General features: G+C 40.7%; 1 long non-coding RNA gene across 1 annotated transcript; it reads left to right on the plus strand.

Moving 5' to 3' along the window:
• The first annotated feature begins 18557 nt into the window (after positions 1 to 18557).
• LOC121395176 lies at positions 18558 to 19355 on the plus strand. The gene is made up of 2 exons (XR_005962320.1): positions 18558 to 18891; positions 19254 to 19355. It is a non-coding gene; the product is annotated as an uncharacterized LOC121395176 (long non-coding RNA).
• Positions 19356 to 22919: the final 3564 nt, after the last annotated feature.

Genomic DNA, 22919 nt, shown 5'->3' on the forward strand with positions numbered 1-22919 from the left:
AAAAAAAAATCAGACATCAAAAACCATCTAAAAAGGCACCGTGAAGGCGAGGAAGAACTACAATTACGAAATTAGGAGAAAAGCTTTATTTTATTACTTTATTTAGCTTTCACATATAGAAAACAAAGGGGCTGATTCACTAAGCTCGAGTGAAGGATTCGAATGAAAAATACTTCGAATTTCGAAGTATTTTTTGGGTACTTCGACCATCGAATTGGTTAAATTCGTTCGAATTCGAACGAAATCGAACGAATCAAACGAAAAATCGTTCGACTATTCGACCATTCGATAGTCGAAGTACTTCCCCTTTAAAAAAAACTTCGACCCCCTACTTCGGCAGCTAAAAGCTACCGAAGTCAGCTCCCCATAGGCTTGCCTGTGATTTTTTGATCAAAGGATTTTCCTTCGATCGTTGGATTCAAATCCTTCGAATCGTTCGATTCGAAGGATTTAATCGTTCGATCGAACGGAAAATCCTTCGATCGATCGATCGCAGGATTAGCGCTAAATCCTTCGACTTCGATATTCGAAGTCGAAGGATTTCAATCCGAGGGTCGAATTTCGAAGTATTTTTAACTTCGAAATTCGACCCTTAGTGAATCGGCCCCAAAAAGTACTATAACAGAAATATATTCTATTCTTTGGGGCAGATTTACTAAAGATGGGAATTGTCGCCAGAGACCGCTTCGCACACTACGCCAGGCGCAAATTTGTTACCACAACGCTAATTCACTAAAATGCTAAGTTGTGTCCTGGGCGCTGAATGCTGGCGACTTTTCGCTAGCGATACTTCTTCAGTGTGAGCATTTCATTTCACTTCGCCCTTTAGTAAATCTGCCCCTATGTGTGAACCATTATAACATGGTGGATGTGTTTTCTGCACTTTTAATTGAACTTACTGTGGATATTCTGCACCAGTTTTTCTTCTTTACTCTTCCCCGCAGAATATATTCTCAAGCCGATGTGTTAGTCCTACAAGTTGGACACGAATGGTGGGAGCTGCAATCAAACACTAATACAGGTTTGGGATCCGTTATCCAGAAAGCTCATAATTACAGAAAGGCCATAGACTCCATTTTATACAAATAATCCAAATTTTTAAAAATGATTTGCATTTTTCTCTGTAATAATAAATCAGTGGCTTGTACTTCATCCCAACTAAGATATAATTAATCCTTACTGGAAGTAAAACCAGCCTATTGGTTTTATTTAATGCTTACATGATTTTCTAGTAGATTTAAGGTATGAAGATCCGAATTATGGAAAGATATGTTCTCTGGAAAACCCCAGGCCCCTAGCATTCTGGATAACAGGTCCCATACCTGTACCTCAAATACAGGGCCAATTGGACTTTTCTACTTTTAGATGTGTTCTATATATTACTGGTAGTATTTTATTTTTATTATCATTCTTTATTAAGCAACAACATATTCTGAAGCGATTATACATGATTCACTACCCCAGTAGAGTTTACAGTCTAAGGTTCCTATTCTATACATTCACACCTACTATGGTCAATAGTTTTTTTGTTATGTATATGGAGTGTAGTTGGAACCCTGAAGAATCTTGGAACTTGTATTTTAGCGTCAGCTGCAAATTCAGGAGGCATTATTGTGTTCAAAGTGGGGGTTATTTCCTGGGTTCCTGGTAAACTGTTTGGTAAATGCATATTGCAGTGAGCCTGGACCTTGCTTTCATGTTAAGGTGATAAGTGGTGCAAGTGAATTGCTGGTTCATATGTTAAAGGAAAACTATACCCCCAAAATGAATACTAAAGCAACATTTAGTTTATATCAAATTAAGTGACATATTAAAAAATCGTATCGTATATTTAAGTAAATATTGCCCTTTTACATCTCTTGCCTTGAACCACCATTTTTTGATGGTCTGTGTGCTGCCTCAGAGATCACCTGACCAGAAATACTGCAGCTCTAACTGTAACAGGAAGAAGTGTGGAAGCAAAAGACAGAACTTTGTCCAGTAATTGGCTCATGTGACCTAAAATGTTTGGTATGTTTATGTGCACAGTGAATCATACGATCCCAGAAGGCGGCCCTTGTTTTTTAAAATGGCAATTTTCTATTTATGATTACCCAATGGCACATACTACTAGAAAAGTATATTATTATGAAAATGGTTTATTTACATGAAGCAGGGTTTCACATATGAGCTGTTTTATTCAATATCTTTTTATAGAGACCTACATTGTTCAGGGGGTATAGTTTCCTTTAAAGTACACTGGACTATCGACTGTGGGTAGAGACATTAGTATATTTAAGTTGTGCCCTGCAACTGCTAAAGAGTCCAATCTAATCTAATTAACCCACTGCTGCTAAACTATTTTGCCACTGAATTACTCAGGTCTCAACAATTGTGAACTATCAGTACCTAGTCTGAGTGAAATACACCACGTTGGCAGTGCACACAAGCCTCTTACATCTACCAAAACTCATCTTGTAAGGATATAGATAGTCTGTAGTGATGGGCGAATAAATTTGGCAGGCGTGAATTCTCAGTGAATTTCCATGTTTCACCACCAGCGAATAAATTTGCGAAACTGCGGTGAAAATGTGTCTGCGAAAAATCCGCCACGTCAAAAAAATGACGGTGCTCATCAGAATAGTCGCGCACATAAAAATTGTCGCGCATCAAAATTATTTGGACACCCATAGACTTTAATGCATTTGGATACAATAGGCGCTCATATAAAAATTGGCGCAGGCAAAATAATTTTGACACCCAGTGACTTCAATGCATTTCGCAAATTGTTCGGCAAAACGGGACAATGTCACCCGTCACTAGTAGTCTGAATTGTAGCCCATGATTCCCTGGAGTAAGTTATAAGGGACATTTTAGTGAGCTAAAATAGTTTACATATATATCAAGAAACTACAAAAAAAACCACAATAATTAAAACAAAGTGTAGATCTCTTTTATTTACTGACCTCCATTAAGGGTAGGGACACACTGGACGATTTGTCGCCAACGTTTTAAAAAAGTAAATCGCGGCTACAAGACGATCGTCTTTTTTGAACAGAAGATTCACAGCGACTATTGGCACAGAGCGATTTGTATCCCATTACTCTGTGCGGTACGTGCTCCACCCAAACCGGAAACGGTTTGTGCTTCCCGCTGTAACCTGGCGTCTTTAGGTTCTTGCGTTCTTGCGTCATTGCGTTCGCATTGTAATTTGAATACAATTGCTGCTACTTATCTGTATGTGTGTGCGTGTCTAGGAGATTTCAGTGTTTTTCTAAGTACATGCTATTTCTGATAAATCGCTCGGAAAAGGGTCTCAGTACGTTTTGGAGCTACAGGCGATTCACAAACGCGCTGTGGGCACAGGAGCTGGCGTCTTTCATTTGGTTTTGTTCAGAGACAAAACGAGCGATATGTCGCCGCGATTTGCTTTTTAAAAACGTTGGCGACAAATCGTCCAGTGTATCCTTACCCTAAAAGCTGCAGTTTCAGCCTCTAGTTGGTGCTAGAGTGCAATTTTTCAGTGCATTGCTTCTGATGGACTAATGCCATTGCAATCTAGAGGCAGGACTTACATTATCAGAGCAAAGAGTTTCCTGTGACTAGTAAGTACTATGTCTGTTGTGGGGACCATAAAGGAATTTGGCAAGTTGGGGGGTTTACCTCCCATATCTTATCAGTTGGGAGTTTGCTGTGGGGGCAGGTGTCACAACCCAGGATAAAAGAACTCTGGACAGAAGTGAGAAGGCTGGAGAAGGAAGCAGCTGGGGGCCTGGAGAAGAGACGGAGGAACCTGGGACAAGACAACATGTGAGGACTGCAGACCAGAGAGAAGCCATAATGAAGCGGACCTCTATTCCATTGCTATGGTGGTAACAACAATGTAGACTTGTATACTTTGTAACTGTAAATACTGTACATACTGTTTTAGTCTAGGTGTAATCATTTATGTGTAGGGATGGGCAAATTTTTTGCTTTGTTGCCGTGGAAATGACACCCACAGACATGTATAACGGCATGCGTCAAAAAAAATTTTTAACGCCCATAGTGGGACATTCACTAAGATTCGTAGTTGGCGCTGGCGTCCGCTTCGCCGTGCTTCGCCACACTTCACCAGGTGTATTTTCGCCAGCGCTCTGCAAATTCACTAAAATCCGAATTTGTGCTCAGGGGAAGCGTAAGGTTGTGAAGTTGCACTAACCTTAATTCGCCAAGCAAAGCGAAGTTACGCTAGCGATGGTTAATTTGCATACGGCGCCAAATTGAAGTTACAATGGAGGAATATGTAGCATCACTACACAAGCCTGGGAAACCTTCAAAACGGCAAATAAAATGTTTATTTTGCCCTACACATGTGCCCACTGTATAGTTAAGTTGCCATGAGTCAGGAAATGTAGGGGGGAAGGAGGGGAGCCCCAAAAAATTTTTCGATCTTTTTCAGCCCATCACCCATAAAAAATGAAAAAACGCCAGCGTTTTTTGGGACTTAGAAAATTTTTTAACTTTTTTTGAAGCAATCCCTATCTACTCTATTGCACTTCGCCTGTTCTGAGGTGGCGAAGGAAGTCTGGCGTAAAAGGTAGCGTTCAGAATCATTTGCGTGTTAGTGAATTTGCGTAGTTACGTCCTTTGCACAAATTCGCCAGGCGTAAGGGTGCGAAGTAACATTAGCGAATTTACGCCAGCGGTCGTTAGTGGATCGGCGAATTAACGAAAATGCCCAACGCTGGCGAATTCACGTCAACGTTAGACGTTAATGTGACAATTCGCTGGCGGCGATCCATTGATTGGTTTTACAATATAATCACTTTAAAATAGACTTATTGGTGTGGATTCTTGTCTGCTTGCTCAAAAGAACCAAAACCCTAGTAAGAAGGTTGAGGTATATTAGGTATATTATATTATATTATTATTAATATCCTGTATAGTATAATCTTGCAACACGGTGCAACATAATGTGAAATCCCGATGGCTTCATCTATTCCTCAGTCAATTCAATAGGATAATTTCAGAGAGTAAAGAAGTATAAAAAGCACTTTTTTACAGAATTTTACACAACGCTACACACACAGTTACATTCATTTTGCAGCTTTAGCATCACACAAGGTTTTACAGTGATGCTCTGTTTAATTCAATATTGGTTTTCTACAAAGCTTTATAAATATGCCCCTAAATTGTATTGTCAAACATGAATATGCAAATATGAACCATAAAAGTCCCACAAATGAAAGTCTTCATTCGAGAAATAACAAAGCAGGTATATTTCTGCTAATGGCAAGATACAGATGAAAGCAGAGAAAGGCTGCAGTGCCCGTCGGCAGGTGAGTGGCGCGAGAAGAGAATACGATCAACTTTCTCTCTAAATTGTTATGTTACATGGTTTAGGTATTCTGACAGCGAAAGAGAAATGATTGGATTGGGAGCATTGATTTAGCCTGTATCCCTTGGCAAGACATGAGAAAGGTTTCTGAACAAAGATGCTCTTTCTGAACCTCCAGCTGGACCAGGAAAACACATTTTAGGATTTTATATCAAAGACAAAGCAGATAAAAAAAAAAAAAGCTTTTAAAAGCATTTGTATGGCTTTTTCCCCTTTACATATAAGAATTAACCCCATTACTCTAAAAGTGGCCATAGACGTAGAGATCCGATCATTTGGCAATTATGACAAACAAGCGGATCTGTCCCCGATATGCCCACATTGAAGTGGGCGATATCGGGCTAATCCAATAGTAGGCCCCTGCATCCGAAACTGGCTTTTTTTAACCTGCCCGATCGAGATCTGGCCGACTTTTGGCCAGATATCGATCAGAGAAGCCCGTCAGATGGCCCCACACACGGGCCAATAAGCTGCCGACTCGGTTTGTTGGCAGCTTTTATCGGCCTTTTGTGGGGCCTCAGCAGACATATAATATACCGGGGAACTACAAATTTAGCTGTGGTTAAACTGTGGCAGTGAGGCTGCTCTACGGCTTCTCTTTCTACATTTTTTTTTCTTTTGCGACCTTTTCAAAATCAGTTGGGACAAAGTTTTTCTATTGAGGGCTACCAATAGTTGCAGATGAAAGCTATTTTTTTGGAATTGGTAACTTCCAATATCCTGGGAAGTCCTCGTTCAAGCCTTAACTGTTCTAAGTTGGGCACCCAAATGTTTGCTGGTTCCATTCCCACTGGCGTAACTATAGAGTAAGCAGACCCCTCAGTCGCGGGTGGGGGGGCGGGGGTCCAGACCGCAGGGTCTGTTTCCTCTATAGTGTTGAAATCCCCCTTCCCTGACGCTTTCTTTTCCTTTAAATTGACACGCTCGCGCCTCAATGAGCACATGAGCGATAGGGGTCTGTGCACGTGGGAGTCCCTATGGGACAAATTTCGCCAGTGATGGCTTCACAGCCATTGCAACACTTTGCCAGGCGTAATTTCAATAGGAAAACGCTAATTTACTAAAATGAAAAGTTGCATCCAGGGCGCCGAACGCTGGCGAAGTTTCACTAGCATTACTTCGGCAATCAAATCAAAGATGCACTAGTGTTGGCCAATTTGCATACGGCGGAAAATTATAAAGTGTTATCTCAAACCCTAACACCAGCTTTAGCTGGGGGATGGGAGGGGTTTGTTTATACAGAGGCTTCTCAGTGGACTGCTTTAGGAAGTAGAATGTGGCTTTACTTTCAAACAAGCCTTGTTCATTTAACTTATGTTGAAAATGAAGTCTATTTTCCCTCTAAGTGACTGACATTGGCTGGAGTGAGGCTAAAATGCTTCCAGGCCTCTGCACAGCAATAAACTTCTGCTACAGTATAACTAATAGATAAAGACCCCAACACAGCACTGAAGCTCATGTTTAAACTGGGAGGGGGGATCCCTTGTAAAGGTTATTTTGAAGCATTTATAGATGGCGGATTATAATTACAAGGAGCTGGAATGGAGAGCTCCCTTTTTTCTCTTTTAATCTGAAAGAAGCAATTACTCACTGTCCTTACTCATTTGCTTTACAAAGTTAAAGTGCAGGCAGTGGAATGATGTTAAAGTAATGGCTACAGGCATGGCTGAGATAGATGCAAGATTCATAAGCAGCATATTTATCATGGGGTAATTCCAATAACATAAAACAAACTGTAAGAGCTTTAAATATACACTGATAAACAGTGAAATAATTCTTCATGCAGTGCAGCTCATATCTGCTCTAGAGAAACGAGCTTAGAAATGGCGCTTTGTGATGCCCCTTGTGTCACATGACTCATTAAAATTGTGTATTAAAAGAAATAATTGACCCCAGGCTAGGAGTCACCTTGAAATGTCATCTGTTTAAAAAAAGCTTGGCCTGCAGCATTGAGTTTTTATATTATAATAGAATTCCTTAGTGATGTTTAACATCCTGATAGTGTACAATAGGTGGTCTATGGGCTCCTCCATGACCGCAAGTGTGAAAAGTGCAATGCCGGATGCACTTTGCCATCTTTTATACCCACAATGCAGCACTACACACTAAAAACTCGCCCCGCACCCGACCTGTACTTGCACGTCCCCGATCTGCGCCTGTCTGCACCCAACTTCCCCCTTCCTTTTATAGACCCGCTCCAACTGTGACATCACAAAAGGCAAGGAGCCGGCAGACGCGCAACCATAAAACATGGAGTCGGAAGTAGCCTATAAAACTGGAAACCTGGCGGTGTAAGGTCACAAATCGGGCAGCGATGTCGGCCCCAGGGGTGTAACTACAGAGGAAACAGACCCTGCAGCTTCAGGGGGCCCAGGAGGTATAGGGGCCCATAGGGCCCTAATAAATGAGCAATTTCAACATATATTGGTAAAAAAGGACAACCTAAAATAAATTTGCTGAGGGGTCCAGTAACATCTAGTTACTCCACTGGTCAGCCAAAACCAACAGTCCTGCGGGTACCGGGCCAGCACATCACCAATACAGAGCAATGTGTTCACTGCAGTTGCATTCAATCAATGCTTTTTGATGAAATTGACGTAGTTACATCTATAGTATTTCGAAGTAGAGACTATGTAATTTCCAGTGCTTTGCGTCCGTATAAAGATTGTGCTTATCCACTCTGCACAAATCTGGTCTGTTGATGAAGTCCGCCCAGGGAACCCTGGAATTACTGCCAGTTTGTAGGTGGTGCTCCAGGGGAATTTGTGTACAATGTGGAAAATGAGATGCGCTGGTGCCAAGTGCAACTATAGGGAAATGGATGCAAAAACCTTTAATGAATTACCTTTAATGAATTACACTGCCCCCAGGATTGCATGACCGCTACTCCAGCTGGGGTCGTATATAAGCCCTTTCAACATTTTATTTCATCAAGTTTTGTATAAAAGAATATTGTCCCATTAGGCAACTGGCACCGGGTGCATTTAACCGCTGCTGCCATCTGATGATAGTGAAAATACTTGTGTTCTCTTGTCATCACTGCACAGGCGGGTTTAATGCATGAGCATTTAAAAGGGAATTCGGAAAGAACTGAAGATGGTTCTGCCATTGGCATAGCACCTACAGTATTAGGGGACATTTACTACCTGCAGGGCAGGGTGCAAAGTTCTGTATAACTTGTAGATCATTTAGATCAGAGGACACAGTTTGAATCGGGATCCTGTACTTACAGTCGTTTGACAGCCAATCCCTAGATATAAATGCTCTCTAAATATGCCTCAAGGGGCTCTGGCACTTCTTCGTGGGCTCTTTGAAAATAATCCCTATAATAACCGCAAGTCTAAGTCCATATTTTTTGCCACAAGCAAATTTCAGTAGGACTGTTATCGGTCATAGCACTGCATAATGCATTGGTGGTAAACAAGTGAGCGGAAACAAGATTATATTTGTACATATATTTGTATGTCAATTCTATTTTCTAGATAAAGCAGAATATGTGACTAATTTTGAAACCCTGTTAGAATTAGACAGTGAATAACCAAAATATAGTGATGACAGTATCTCTTTAACCTCTGCGACTTACACTTAGCAATCAAACCGCTGCATGTTTCCTTTCATCCCTATTCCTCGGCCGTATTAAGACATGTTCTGTGCCAGAGCTTCAGCTCCATAGCTTTCCATTAACCATCTCAGTAGGGGGTTAGAAGAGGTGGCTTGCTTGGTAATGGAACAAGGAGTTGTTCCGCACAATACAATTTAGACGGCAGGTTTAAATAGTCTCATGACATTAAAGTTTCTGTGTATGTCGGTGTAATCTGGGGCTACGGCACTGCTGCCCTGAAAGCTGAAAATGGAAAAACGGCATCTCGAAAAAGTAATATTAACTTGGTCCTGCAAGAGCACTAATTCTTACGGACATAAACAGCACTTCCCATGCTTCCTAAAGGCAGTCCATATAAGTGGCAGAATTGTATTAAACATCCATATAACCATAGGTTCATTGGGAGCGTGATAAGTGGCAGATATTGCCCCTCTTGACCTATTATTTTATTATTATTAACATGTATTTATATAGCGCCAACATATTGCGTAGCACTGTAAAGTAAATGTGATTAAACAACTACATCACATGAATTACATACATAGAATATATGGAGTAACAAACATCACAATCAATACAGGTACAAAAAGGTGCGGAAGGCCCTATGCATAGGCATACAGTCTAAAGGGAAGGGAGTAATACACAAGGTGTGGGAGTGGGCAAGATCGAATTAAGTGGGTGAGAAATGTGGTACTGTATGTGGTGTTGCGTTTGGTAGTTAAGCAGAGTGAGGGTAGGCTTCTCGAACGAAGTGCGTTTTCAGAGATTTCTTGAAAGCAGAAAGGTTGGGAGAAAGTCGGACAGACTGTGGGAGAGAATTCCAGAGGAGGGGTGCAGCCCTTCCAAAGTCTTGAATGCGAGCATGTGAGGAGGTAATGAGAGAAGAGTTGAGTAGCAGGTCAGTAGAGGAGCGTAGTAAGCGAGTGGGTGAGTATATAGAGATGAGTTCAGAGATGTAGGGTGGAGCAGAGTTGTGAAGTGCTTTGAAAGTCAGTGTCATTAATTTGAATTTGATTCTGAAAGGTAACGGAAGTTGCCAGTGCAGGGATTGACAGAATGGCGAGGCAGAGGAGGAGCGGTTGCTGAGGTGTATGAGCCTCGCAGCAGTGTTCATTATGGACTGGAGAGGTGACAGTCTCTGGAGGGGGAGGCCAATTAAAAGAAATTCTAGTGATAGAATATCAAGTAAGAATTCACTTGCATCCACAATTTTGGATTCGGCCGAACTCCCCGAATCCTTTGCGAAAGATTCGGCAAAAAATACCAAACCAAATCCTCATTTGCATATGCAAATTAGGGATGGGAAGGGGAAAACATTTTTTACTTCCTTGTTTTGTGACAATAAGTCACGTGTTTTTTCTCCAAGTATGGGTTTGAGCCTATAATACCAAGTTAAAGTCCAGGGGTTTGTACTAGTAGATAACAGCTTTATTGTTTTTACTGTTCCTTTGTCTTTAAAGTATTCAAGACAAGGTTCACATATGTTCCAATATTCTTCTATTATATATCATATCATATATCATCATTATTTCCGCTATTTTCCTTGTCTCTTCTTCTTGGGCCATCCATTTAAGATTCAAGATTCTTTTATTTGTCAATACAGACTATATACAGTTAAACAGCGCATTGAAATCACATTTCACTCAGTCCCCCCTCCATGGTGCATTTGCATAAAGAAAGAGAAAGAGTGTTTGTGGATACACTTTGGGGCAAATTCACTAAGATGCGAAGTTGCGCCAGGCGCAACTTCGTCGCACTTCGCCGCACTTCGCCAGGCGTAGTTTCGCCAGGGCTCCGCAAATTCACTAAAATCCGAAGTTGCGCACAGGGGTAGCGTAAGGTTGCGGAGTTGCGCTAGCGTTGATTCGCTATATAAAGCGAAGTTACGCTAGCGAAGGCTAATTTGCATACGGCGCGAAATTCAAATTTCAATGGAGGAATACGTATCAGCACTACAAATGCCTAGAAAACCTTCAAAACTGCAAATAAAAATTTTATTTTGCCCTACACATGTGCCCACTGTCTAGGTAAGTTGCCATGAGTCAGGAAATGTAGGGGGGAGGAAGGGGAGCCCCAAATAATTTTCGATCTTTTTCAGCCTATCAGCCATCATGTAGAAAACACGCCAGCGTTTTTTGGGACTTAGAAAAAAAAATGACTTTTTTTTAAACAATCCCTATCTACTCTATTGCGCTTCGCCAGGTCTGAGGTGGCGAAGGAAGTCTAGCGTAAAAGGTAGCGTTCACTACACTGCGCAAGTTAGTGAATATGCGTAGTTTCGTCGCTAGCGAACATTCGTCTGGCGTAAGGTTGCGAAGTAACACTAGCGAAACTACGCCAGCGTTCGTTAGTGAATTTGCGCAGTAGCGAAAATGCCAAACGCTAGCGAATTAACGCTAGCATTCGGCGCTTCGCGGCTTAGTGAATTTGCCCCATAAGGTGGCAGTTGCAGGAAACAGTTTTTTTTTTTTTACAATGTTTTACTAAGTGCGTGTGGAAAGAAGCTTTTGCAGTGTCTAGCAGTTCTGGTTTGGATGCTACGGAACCAGACGGCAAGAGAGAGAACAGATAATGAGAATCAGCATGTGATGGAGGTTGTGGAGATTTCCACTGACTAGGAATTAATGTTTTAACTACATGTAAAAGATGAAGAGTAAGTAAATCTGATAATGTAGTGTTTTTATCTATAATCACATACAATAAGATCAAAGGGGTATCAGTTACCTTTATTGGTATTTGAGTGATTGTAGATATACCCCTTAAAACATAGTTCCAAAATTCTGTAAGGTTGGAGCATGTGTAGCATGTGTGAAGGTGATTACCTTCTTTCTAAGCCACATCTCCAACAAGTTGTGGAACTACACGGAAATATTTTATGTAGTTCAGCTGGGGTGTAGTGCCATCTAGTGGCTTTTTTGCAGCCCCTTGTAACTGGCTGCTCGCTGCCGCCTGAGGCAAGGTTCTCTGCATAATCAGCAGATATAAGATCTATTGAGCATTAATTCATAGAAGCAGACAAGATAACGGGCAATTATGATGATATAGAATGGCCAAGCACAAAGTGGTGGTTATTAAAAAGTACCTGAAGAATGTGATCATGCAGCAGCCCATTCTCCAGATGTTCCACAAGGGCCAAATAACCGATGTGTAGTAGATACTGACTTGCACATATAGTAAGTGGGGCACTTCTTTAAATTGCTGCAACTGAGTATACAAGGACTCAATTTGCCTTCCGTGATGGACCTATCCTTTATGTCGCTTGGTCCTCTTGAGCATTTTCACACTTTTTGATGACTTTGAGACTTCTTCTTTTAAATATGGCTTCAAAAGAACAGAAACCGATTAGGGGAAGTTTGTTGGACTAATATCACTGGAACATTCCTCTAGGAGTTCCTTCTTCCAAAAGGGCACTGGGAACATCGCCATCCTTTAATGTGCATGTGGCCTCTTATGTCAAAATTCTTATTAAAAATGATTAAAGGGATACTGTCATGGGAACATTTTTTTTTCCCAAAATGAATCAGTTAATAGTGCTGCTCCAGCAGAATTCTGCATTGAAATCCATTTCTCAAAAGAGCAAACAGATTTTATTATATTCAATTTTGAAATCTGACACGAGGCTAGACATATTGTCAATTTCCCAGCTGCCCCAAGTCATGTGACTTGTGCTCTGATAAACTTCAATCACTCTTTACTGCTGTACTGCAAGTTGGAGTGATATCACCCCCTCCCTTTCCCCCCCCAGCAGCCAAACAAAAGAACAATGGGAAGGTAACCAGATAACAGCTCCCTAACACAAGATAACAGCTGCCTGGTAGATCTAAGAACAACACTCAATAGTAAAAACCCATGTCCCACTGAGACACATTCAGTTACATTGAGAAGGAAAAACAGCAGCCTGCCAGAAAGCATTTCTCTCCTAAAGTGCAGGCACAAGTCACATGACCAGGGGCAGCTGGAAAATTGACAATATGTCTAGCCCCATGTCAGATTTCAAAATTGAATATAAAAAAATCTGTTTGCTCTTTTGAGAAATGGAATTCAGTGCAGAATTCTGCTGGAGTTGCACTATTAACTGGTGCGTTTTGAAAAAAACATGTTTTTCCATTACAGTATCCCTTTAAGAACTATAGGTAGCAACCCTGGGGTAATGCATGTGCCACGACACACGACATACACTAATCACGTCGCACAAATCCATTAGGATACTATTGACACAATCCAACAGTTATTCCAAGGTACAGTATAAAAGAGGCGCCAATACCTTTTGATGCTGTAAATGGGGTGATCCCAAATTTATTCCATGGTGCTATCAGTCACTATAACCATGATCAAACGTTTCAGGACCACATGCCCCTTCCTCAGTTATTCCAAGGTTCCTAGCATCACTAGGTGCTGAGACTGTATCACTTCCATGTTACACGACGTCCAGGGTGGTAGACCCAGAGTTCTACAGTTTTAGAAGTGCAAGTAGTGTGTTTGGCATCAATAAGTTATGTCTTTTTTAGTGTGATCTCCCATGTGGATGTTTCTTAAATGAACCCTTACGATTTTTTAGGTATTGGTTCCATGCTCTTTATTATCTTATAGGATGCTCATGTTTCCTACAACTGACCCCTAAAAAATATATAGCTTGCAAAGACAGTGAGTGCACTCTAGCAAACCTGTAAACTCATCAGTGTACAGTATATGCTCTGACTATGTGTTTTAAATAATAAAAAAATCTCACGCTTTCCAGCTGGGAAATGGAACTGCGCAGGAGCAGCGGTTGCAGCAATCTCTACCAGAACACATTGCCTTGCATTAAAAACAGAGGAATGATTATTTGTTAGAGGCTTCACTGCTCTGTTTTTTATTTTTATCATCTGTAAATGTACCCAACAATCAACAGAAGTGAGCCGCGCCGAGATAGATTTTATTTTATTATTATTTTTTTACTGACGGTTTATTTCTTGTCTTTATCCTTTATGAAAGAGTGTTTGTGCCATCTGCTGGATTGAATGAAAAATATACATGGTCGGAAATAAATGGTGTTGCTTGCAGGCCAAGGCCTTATCTTTTTGGAGACTAAGCAAGTATTAACCCAACTTGCCATGTGTAAACACTGTAATGGCTGTAAGGGTATTTCATCTGCCACTTTTAAAATATCGCTGAGTTACAAAACAGCAGCATTTATACGATGGGAAGTAGCTATGCCTGCTGCATAAAGCAAAAGATGTACCAGCACTCACAATGGAAACATTTATTTTATATGTATTGATATATATTTTTATATATTCCCAAATAAAGTTAATGCCATTAATAAACTTTAGCAATACCATAGGAATTCCCCTGTAAGTGCTCAACATGCTTGATGAGACACCCACAACTACACATCAACAATGTCAGACTGGGACACCAGGGGCCCAACCAAAAACCTTTGACCAGTAGGTTGGCTGTTTTGCTTGTGGATGAAAAAGGTGACCTGACTCTTGGGGGCCCATTCATCAAGCTCGGGTGAATGAATAGAGGGGAAAAAAGCTCGAATTTCGAGTCGTTTTTTTGTGCTCCTCGACTACCGAATTGGCGTAAATTCGCCTGAGTAGAATGATTCGAATAGATTGAGCGCAAAAATGCTGCGACTATTCGCCATTCGATAGTCGAAGTACTGGATCGAGCGCAAGAACGCTGCGACTATTCGCCCATTCGATAGTCGAAGTACTGTCTCTTTTAAAAATACTTCGACTGCCTACTTCGCCACCTAAAACCTACCGAATTGCTTTAAAAGCCTATGGGAAAGTCCCATAGTCTTGTTTTCCAAGTTTTTGATCGAATAAAATGGCATTCGATCGAATGAAAATCCTTCAAGCGAATATTCGATCGAGCACCTATTCGCCTGGCGAATATTCGCCAATTTGACTATTTGCCAGCGCGTAAATTCGCCCGAATGCCTATTCGATTCTATTCCCCAGTCGAATTTTGAGGGATTTAACCCCTCGAAATTCGACCCTTGATACATCTGCCCCTTGGTGTACAACATCCCAAATGTATATTATTATCGTGCATGAGTTCTCAGCAGACACAGAGCTTCCACTGTCAATTCCAAGGTCATTGCTAGGATGAGAAGTATGTAAAGGCACCATGAGGTATCTGGATATATTGCTGCTAGACATGACATCAATTGTTGCGTCTATATTCTATTCAGGTACCAAATGTTGTCTTACATAGTAACAGTAAGTTAGGTTGAAAAAAGACACACGTCCATCAAGTTCAGCCTTTTAAGTCTATATATAACTGCCAGTTGATCCAGAGGAAGGCAAAATGCAATGGGACCAGTCCCTGGATCAACTTGTACTATGAGCTATCTCCCATAACCCTGTATTCCCGCACTTGCTAAACACCATCCAACCCCTTCTTAAAGCTATCTAATGTATCAGCCTGTACCACTGATTCAGGGAGACAATTCCAAATCTACACAGCTCCTGACTGTAAAAAACCTCTTCCCAATATTTAGACGGAACCTCCTTTCTTCTACAGAATGGGTGACCTCGTGTCAGCTGGAAAATGCTGGTAAATAAATCATTAGAGAGATTATTATATGATCCCCTTATATATTTATACATAGTTATCACATCACCCCTCAAGCTCCTTTTCTCCAGAGTGAACATCCCCAATTTGGCCAGTCTTTCCTCATAGCTAAGATTTTCAATACCTTTCACCAGCTTAGTTGCCCTTCTCTGTACCCTCTCTAATACAATAATGTCCTGTTTGAGTGATGGAGACCAAAACTGTACGGCATATTCTAGATGGGGCCTTACCATTGCTCTATACAGGGATCCTCAATGTTTTGAACCTGTGAGCAACATTCAGAAGTAAAAGAAGTTGGGGAGCAACACATGCATGAAAAATGTTCTTGGGCTGCCAAATAAGTGCTGTTGGCCATTTGGTAACCCCTATGTGGATTGTCAGCCTACATTGAAGCTCTGTTTGGCAGTGCACCTGTTTTTTATGCAACCAAAATCTGCCTCCAAGCCAGAAATTCAAAAATAAGCTCCTGCTTTGAGGCCACTGGGAGCAACATCCAAAGGGTTGGGGAGCAACATGATGCTCATGAGCTACTGGTTGGGGATCACTGCTCTATAAAGTGGAAGAATCACCCCAGCTCCCATGAATCTCTGCCCCTTTTAATACAGCTCAAGACCTTATTTGCCCTTGATGCTGCTGACTGGCATTACTTGCTACAGACAAGTTTATCATCTACAAGGACTCCAAGGTAATTTTCCATTATGGATTTGCCTAGTGCAGTCCCATTAAGGGTATAAATGGCTTGGATATTTTTACATCCCAGGTTGCTGTATATATTCCTCCAACTGGCACTAAATGTTACACCAATGTATATATGGCATCTAATATATGGAAACCTGCTGTCCAGAAAGGATTAAAGCCATCCAATACTTTACTTTAGACTGATAACCTTTTTCACAGCATTCCTCTGAAGCTGAAGCACTTTTAAAGGTCAACGTTCACTAGCTAAGGATGAGTGAAATATTCCCCATGTGCTGTTTGAAAAAATGCACATTGACTTCAAAGCATTTGGTGAATTATTTGCTGTTCTGAGAATATTCAGCAAAGTGGAATGGGTCAGATTCTCCCATCACTAAATAGTCAGGGTTCACAAATAAAAATTGAAAAATTAAATGTTGAAAATACACCTCCCATTGACTTCTATAGAAGCTCACCAGGCACAACTTACCAAATTCAATTGCATTTTTATTTTTTTGCATTTTTACTGATAAATCTGTTAAATTCAACTTTAGAAGACTAGCTTTTTTTTGCCATAATTTTCAGATTTTGTCAAATTGCAAAAAAACACAAGTAAATTGAACTTAAGTTCATGCCACTCTGCTCTGCACAGATTTTTTTTGTTCAAATGTAAGATTTTGATTTATTTCAGATTTAAACATGCATATTAGGGCTCAGAGCTGGTGATGTTATTGCGAAGAATTCAATATTCAGCTGAAAAAGTCAGGGATTGGGTGTTTCCCTGCCTTGCTCTAAAGCAGGATATATTCATTTTGTTGGAAAAATAATTGTTTTTATTTTTAGAAAGACTTTCAGTAGACTCTTATAGGGGAATGTAATATATTTTCTTAGCAAAAGAACGTTCGCAAAGACCATTGTGAACAGGGGCGCTGCACCAATAAGTCAAGTTGAAACTTGATTCAAGGGGCAGCCAGGGGAGGTAAAAAGCTGCTCCTGGCTCCGAATTCCATTATTTGAACCAGAAATTTGGCTTTACTAGTGTGAGAGAAAGCAATTGCGCCCTCCGCACTAGCAATGAAGCCTCCCCCTGCAGATAGGGAATGTAATATTTGCCAGTGAATGATTTTACATTGCGAGCAGCGCTAAACATTCTTAAAAATGCCATTTTAAACATTGCTTGCAATTTTTAATTACATTTCCCCTTTAGAGGCCTGTTTATTGACAGGTCGGATTTTAATGATTTTAGAGGTTTTTTGAAACTACGATTAAACTCTATACCTCTAAAACTACGAATGCCATGAAATTTATTAAGATATTCAAATATAAAAAGGTTGAATCGAAAACGATGCACTAAAAAATACGGTTATCTCTAAAACCCTCTAAAAATTGGAGTTTTTCAGACAATTGCTAGCCAAAATAAAATCAGTTTTTGTTGTTTTTACACTTAATAAATCTCTAATTTTTAGAGTTTTAAAGAAATACAGAAAAACACAATTTTTTAGTAAGTACACCCCTTTGACTTATGCCACATGCAGCATTTCTCCACCAGTGTATTTTATAAATGTTTCTTGCACCGAGGCCTTATTGGAGAATGAAGTTACATGTTACGGGAGTCAATGCTACAAAGAGGCAGAGAACATACTGTACAACAGGTGCACAAAGACAAATGTAATGCAGGTAATGTTATCATCCCATTTTCAATACTCTAATTATATTATGTAGGATACCAGGTACCTGACTTGCTTTTATAGTGTGCCATGGCATGAGATGCATAACCAACGCAATGGTGGGGAAGCTCAGGCTGAAGGCCATTGAGATTGAGGCTTGAGGCCATCGATTATATGATCAGGGGTCCCCTACCTTTTTTACCCATGAGCCACATTTAAATGTTAAAAAGTCGGAGATCAATATAATCATGCAAAAATTTCCTAGGGCTGCAAAATATGGGATGTGGTTGGCTATTTGGTAGCCCCTATGAAGATTTGCAGCCTACAGAAGCTTAAAGTCAAAGGAGGCATGGGACTTCAGACTTCCCTTGCCAATCCCCCTCCAGCCAAAAGACTTAACAAGGGTTAGGGGAAGGCAATTAAAACTTGCCTTGCAGCCAGGAATTCAAAAATAAGCACCTGCTTTGGGGGCACTGGGAGCAGCATCCGAGGGGGCAGATGCTGCTCATGAGCCACTGGTTGGGAATCACTGCCCTAGATGATCTTGGAATTTTAGAAGTAAGATGCATACAACAATGTTTCAAAGCTCTTTATTCATTGTTTAGGGTCAAGGGAGGCCAGGACCATATGCTGGACTGCACAGTTGAGGGATCAAGAGGCCAAATTATGAAAATCAATTCCAAGTGTAACACGGTTAACACAGTTAACTTAAATATATAAATGTTCGCCAAATATCTCAGATCTGCAAGAGGTTAAATTCCTGACAGGAAGAATCACTTGGACTGTACCAAAATACTGACTAAAAGTGCAGAATATACCTTTGAATGTTTTACTGTTAATTATGTTCTAGTTAAGAAATAAATAGTTCTAACAGAGCAGCTAACTTCTGTGTGAAAGATCATAGCCACACTCTAAACAGAATCTTTACCAGACCATAATCCTTAATGGACTTTCCCTTACCCCCTGTCTATATCCTACCATTTGGTCTGGTCCCTCCTCAGTGCTTTAGTTCCACAGAAGAGGTAAGATGTCTGTTACTGCTCTAATCACCTCAAAAGTTTTATGGTTGATTTTAAGAGTTATTCTTTTGCTGAATCAACTTGTCTTACCTCCAGCTATAGCAGCATTATGCTTTTATCAGGTTAGTAGTGTGTAGCATATTGCCAAAGTGATTAATGGAGACAGGCAGAGCACATGGGATCTAAAATGTCTGCCATGAGAAAACCTGTATGCTGTAATCCTCACAGTTATAAACTGCTTATTGTACTATGCTGAGGTTGTTATGTACTAATGTGCTATGTATATTAGCTATGTTGCTTTTCCTTACATTTTCCTGTAATATGTCAGTGGGGGTGTATTGAATTAACTGCCTGTTGTAATGTAGGTGGGCTGGTGGCCTGTGATGTACCTGAAATTGGCAGCGTTCTCCTTACTGTTTTACAGGTCCCCAGCAGACAGTGCCAATCAATAAAGCATTGTAAAGTTATGATATCTCTGCCTGTGTTCGAGTCCTTATGCCTGTTGCAGTAACAACCCCTACACTGGTGGAGTGTGTGGAATAGAGGGCCACGTGGGTCGGTGTGACAGAAAGAGAGGGTTACATTTGGTGCCGTGACTCGGATTTCATCGATTTGCACCGGTGACCAGTGAGGATTTTCATATTCGCCAGTGGTAACTGCAGCTGATAAACAAATAAGTGGACTTTGTTCAAAGGTTTGAGAGACTATTTTACAAGGACTCTGTAAGTGGTATAGAAAGACAATATGTCTGAGCGTCGCACAACACCTCCAGGGCACTTACAATCAACCCCTGCATCACGGGGAAGAGGTATTCAATCACGTGACAAAATAAGTAATGTAAATTTAAGTTTTGGCATGTCAGCAATTCAGCCTGAAAGTTCACTGACCAGGTCTGGTTCACCTGCACTAACTAGTCATGGTGTAGCTGAACTGCAACATCAGCACGCTGCACAGGTAGGAGGAATAATACAAGATAGTGACCCTTATTGCAGAGGTGCAGCTAGCTACATGCAGGGTACATCTGAAAACCCTCAGTTTTTGTCCGATCTTATAAAAGAAGTTGGACAACAGATTAGCCACTCAATTATAACAGGGTTAGCAGCCCAAAACACCAGACTTGGTGACACTGCGCCAGTGAGTGACAAGCAAACTGAGGAGTGGGCTAAATTAAATTGGATACTCAATGCAAAAGTAAAGGAACCCCCTGTATTTAGGGGAGATGAAAATGATAAATGTACTGTATATGAATGGGAGGAAATTATGCAGTCTTACCTTACTAAAAAGGGTTACCAACTTGCTGAGCATGGTAAAGAGATTATGGATAGACTTATGGGTCGTGCAAAAGAACTAGTGAAAATTGGGGTCAGAAATAACCCATCTATAGATATTAAATGTGACCCAAGAGCGATTTACAGTATCTTGAAGCAACATTTTGGGGAAGCCATATCCTCCGCAACCCCATTAGCAGACTTTTATTCCACACTCCCAAAGCTTGGTGAGAGTAGTCTAGACTACTGGATTCATTTAAATCAAGTCATTGATCTTGCCAATGAGTGTTTAAAAAGGCAAGGGAAATGTGTGGAAGACCCAGGTCACGAGGTGGCAATGATGTTTATTAGACACTGCCCAGAGCCAGATTTGCAGTGTGTATTCAGGTGTAAACCCGCTGAAAAGTGGACTGTGGGTGAGGTTCAAGAAATGATGGATAGTTATCATAGAGACAAGAGACTGAGGCCCGAATGTAAGCCAGTCAAAACCATAGCTAGCAAGAAGGGGGAGATCTTAAATGTATCAACTGATTCCCACTTTTCTGAACCTCCAGTAAAAGAGAACCTTCCATCTTATATTAAAGAGGAAGATAATACAAATGTTGAGAGATTAATTACATTGCTAGAGAAGGTAATCCCAGTTCAAGGGGCCTATCAGCACCCGGTGCTGCCTGTAACAGCTGGGTTAACCCATTCAAGGAGGCACAATACTTGTGATATATGCAAAGATGGCAAACACTCTACAAAAGCACACTGTATGATGAACAATTTATGTTTCCTGTGCTGGCAATCAGGTCATAAGAGGCAGGAATGTCCAAAAAGGAAACTGACACATCAGTTAAACTAGAAAGCCTGCATGTAGAGGGGTGTAGTGTGGGCACAAATTCACAAACCCCAATTTCCCATGATGTCCATGACCTAGAGAATTGCTATAGGGAACATGCTCAATCCATAACTGACAAGACATTGGTAGTATTTCAACGAACACAAAGGGTCGCACCATATGACAACTTGTTCTATACTACTGTTGTTGTTCAAGAAAAATGTGAACTAAATGCTATGATTGATAGTGGCTCAATGGCCTGTACAATCAGTGAACAAGTAGAGGAGAAATTAGTGCAAGCTAATTTACTAAAACAATGTTCTGGTTCACCAAGTGGTATTGTACTTGTAGGTTGTGGTGGCAACAGAGTAAACCCAAGAGCTCAGTACGAAATACTGTTAGAAATGTTTAACTGTAAAATGATTGTGCCAATACTAGTGGTGCCAGGGCAAACTGATGATATAATTATTGGTACAAATGTTATCAAACATATTATCCATCAGCTAAAAAAAGATGACAATTTTTGGAAAGTGCTAGCGGCTCCTGAAAAGCATAGCGATGAAGATTCAAATTCCTTTTTACACCTTTTAGCTAATGTAAGCCGATGGAAAGGTGACATGATCCCAGAGAAAGTAGGCACCGTAAAGCTTAATACTTGTATTGTCTTACAACCCCATCAGGAACATTTAGTATGGGGTAAACTCCCAGAGAAGTGTAGCTTATCAGTTGGGAGCACAGTTATTATAGAGCCTACTACTTCCAAGTCTTGCCCACGTAATGTATTGGTAGGGCGCTCAGTTACATCATTATGGGGTGACAGATGGATTCCCATGAAGGTGATTAATACATCTGATAAGCAAATAACCATTCGGAGAAATGCAAAAATTGCTGATGTCCACCCTTGTATTGCTTTAGAAGACTTTGAACTGGACTGTCAGGAAAAAGCAAAGCTGTTACAATATCACACAGTACATGAAAATACTTGCACTGGTAATTCTATGAAAAGAGAATGTTCCATATCTGAGCAATATAAACCTCATGAAGATATGAGGATCATACTGAAAAATCTTGGCTTGGAAGAGATGAATATAGATTTATGTGAGGTCTCAGAGTTCTGGAAACAAAAACTGGGAGAACTAATTACTCATTATGAACAGATCTTTTCCAGGGGGAAGTTGGACTGTGGTGATGCCAAAGACTTTATACATCGTATAAGACTAACAGATGACCGACCTTTTCGCCTTCCATACCGAAGAGTCCCTCCTGCACATTTTCAAAAAATGCGAGAAGTCTTGAATGAAATGGAGGAGAAGGGAATTATTCGGAAATCCAATAGCGAGTGGGCCTCACCACTTGTCTTAGCATGGAAACCGTCTGGGGAACCCAGGATTTGTACAGATTTCAGGTGGCTGAATGCTCGTACAATAAAGGATGCATATCCCTTACCAAATCAAACAGATGCTCTAGCTTCTCTTAGTGGGAACTGCTGGTTTAGCACTATGGACTTAACATCAGGTTTTTATAACATTCCAATACAGGAAGATGACAAGAAGTACACTGCTTGCATTACACCTGTTGGACTGTTTGAGTATAACAGAATGGCACAGGGATTATGCAATAGCCCTGCAACTTTTGCCCGTATGATGACATCAATCTTCGGTGACCAAAATTACCTAAGTTTGTTATGTTATTTGGATGACCTCTTGGTGTTTGGAAAGACTGAACAGGAAGCCATTGACAGAATCGAGATGGTCTTTAGTCGGCTTAGTGAACATAACCTGAAACTAGCTCCCAAGAAATGTAAACTATTAAGGCAATCTGTCAAGTTTTTGGGACATTTCATCACAAGGGAAGGAATAAAAGCTGACCCAGAGAAAATCTCAGCAATAACCAATGTTGCTGTGAGTGACCTGATGGAGATGGATAGGAGAACACCATCA

The sequence above is a fragment of the Xenopus laevis genome, chromosome 6S, assembly GCF_017654675.1.
Source record: "Xenopus laevis strain J_2021 chromosome 6S, Xenopus_laevis_v10.1, whole genome shotgun sequence".
Taxonomy (NCBI): Eukaryota; Metazoa; Chordata; class Amphibia; order Anura; family Pipidae; genus Xenopus; species Xenopus laevis.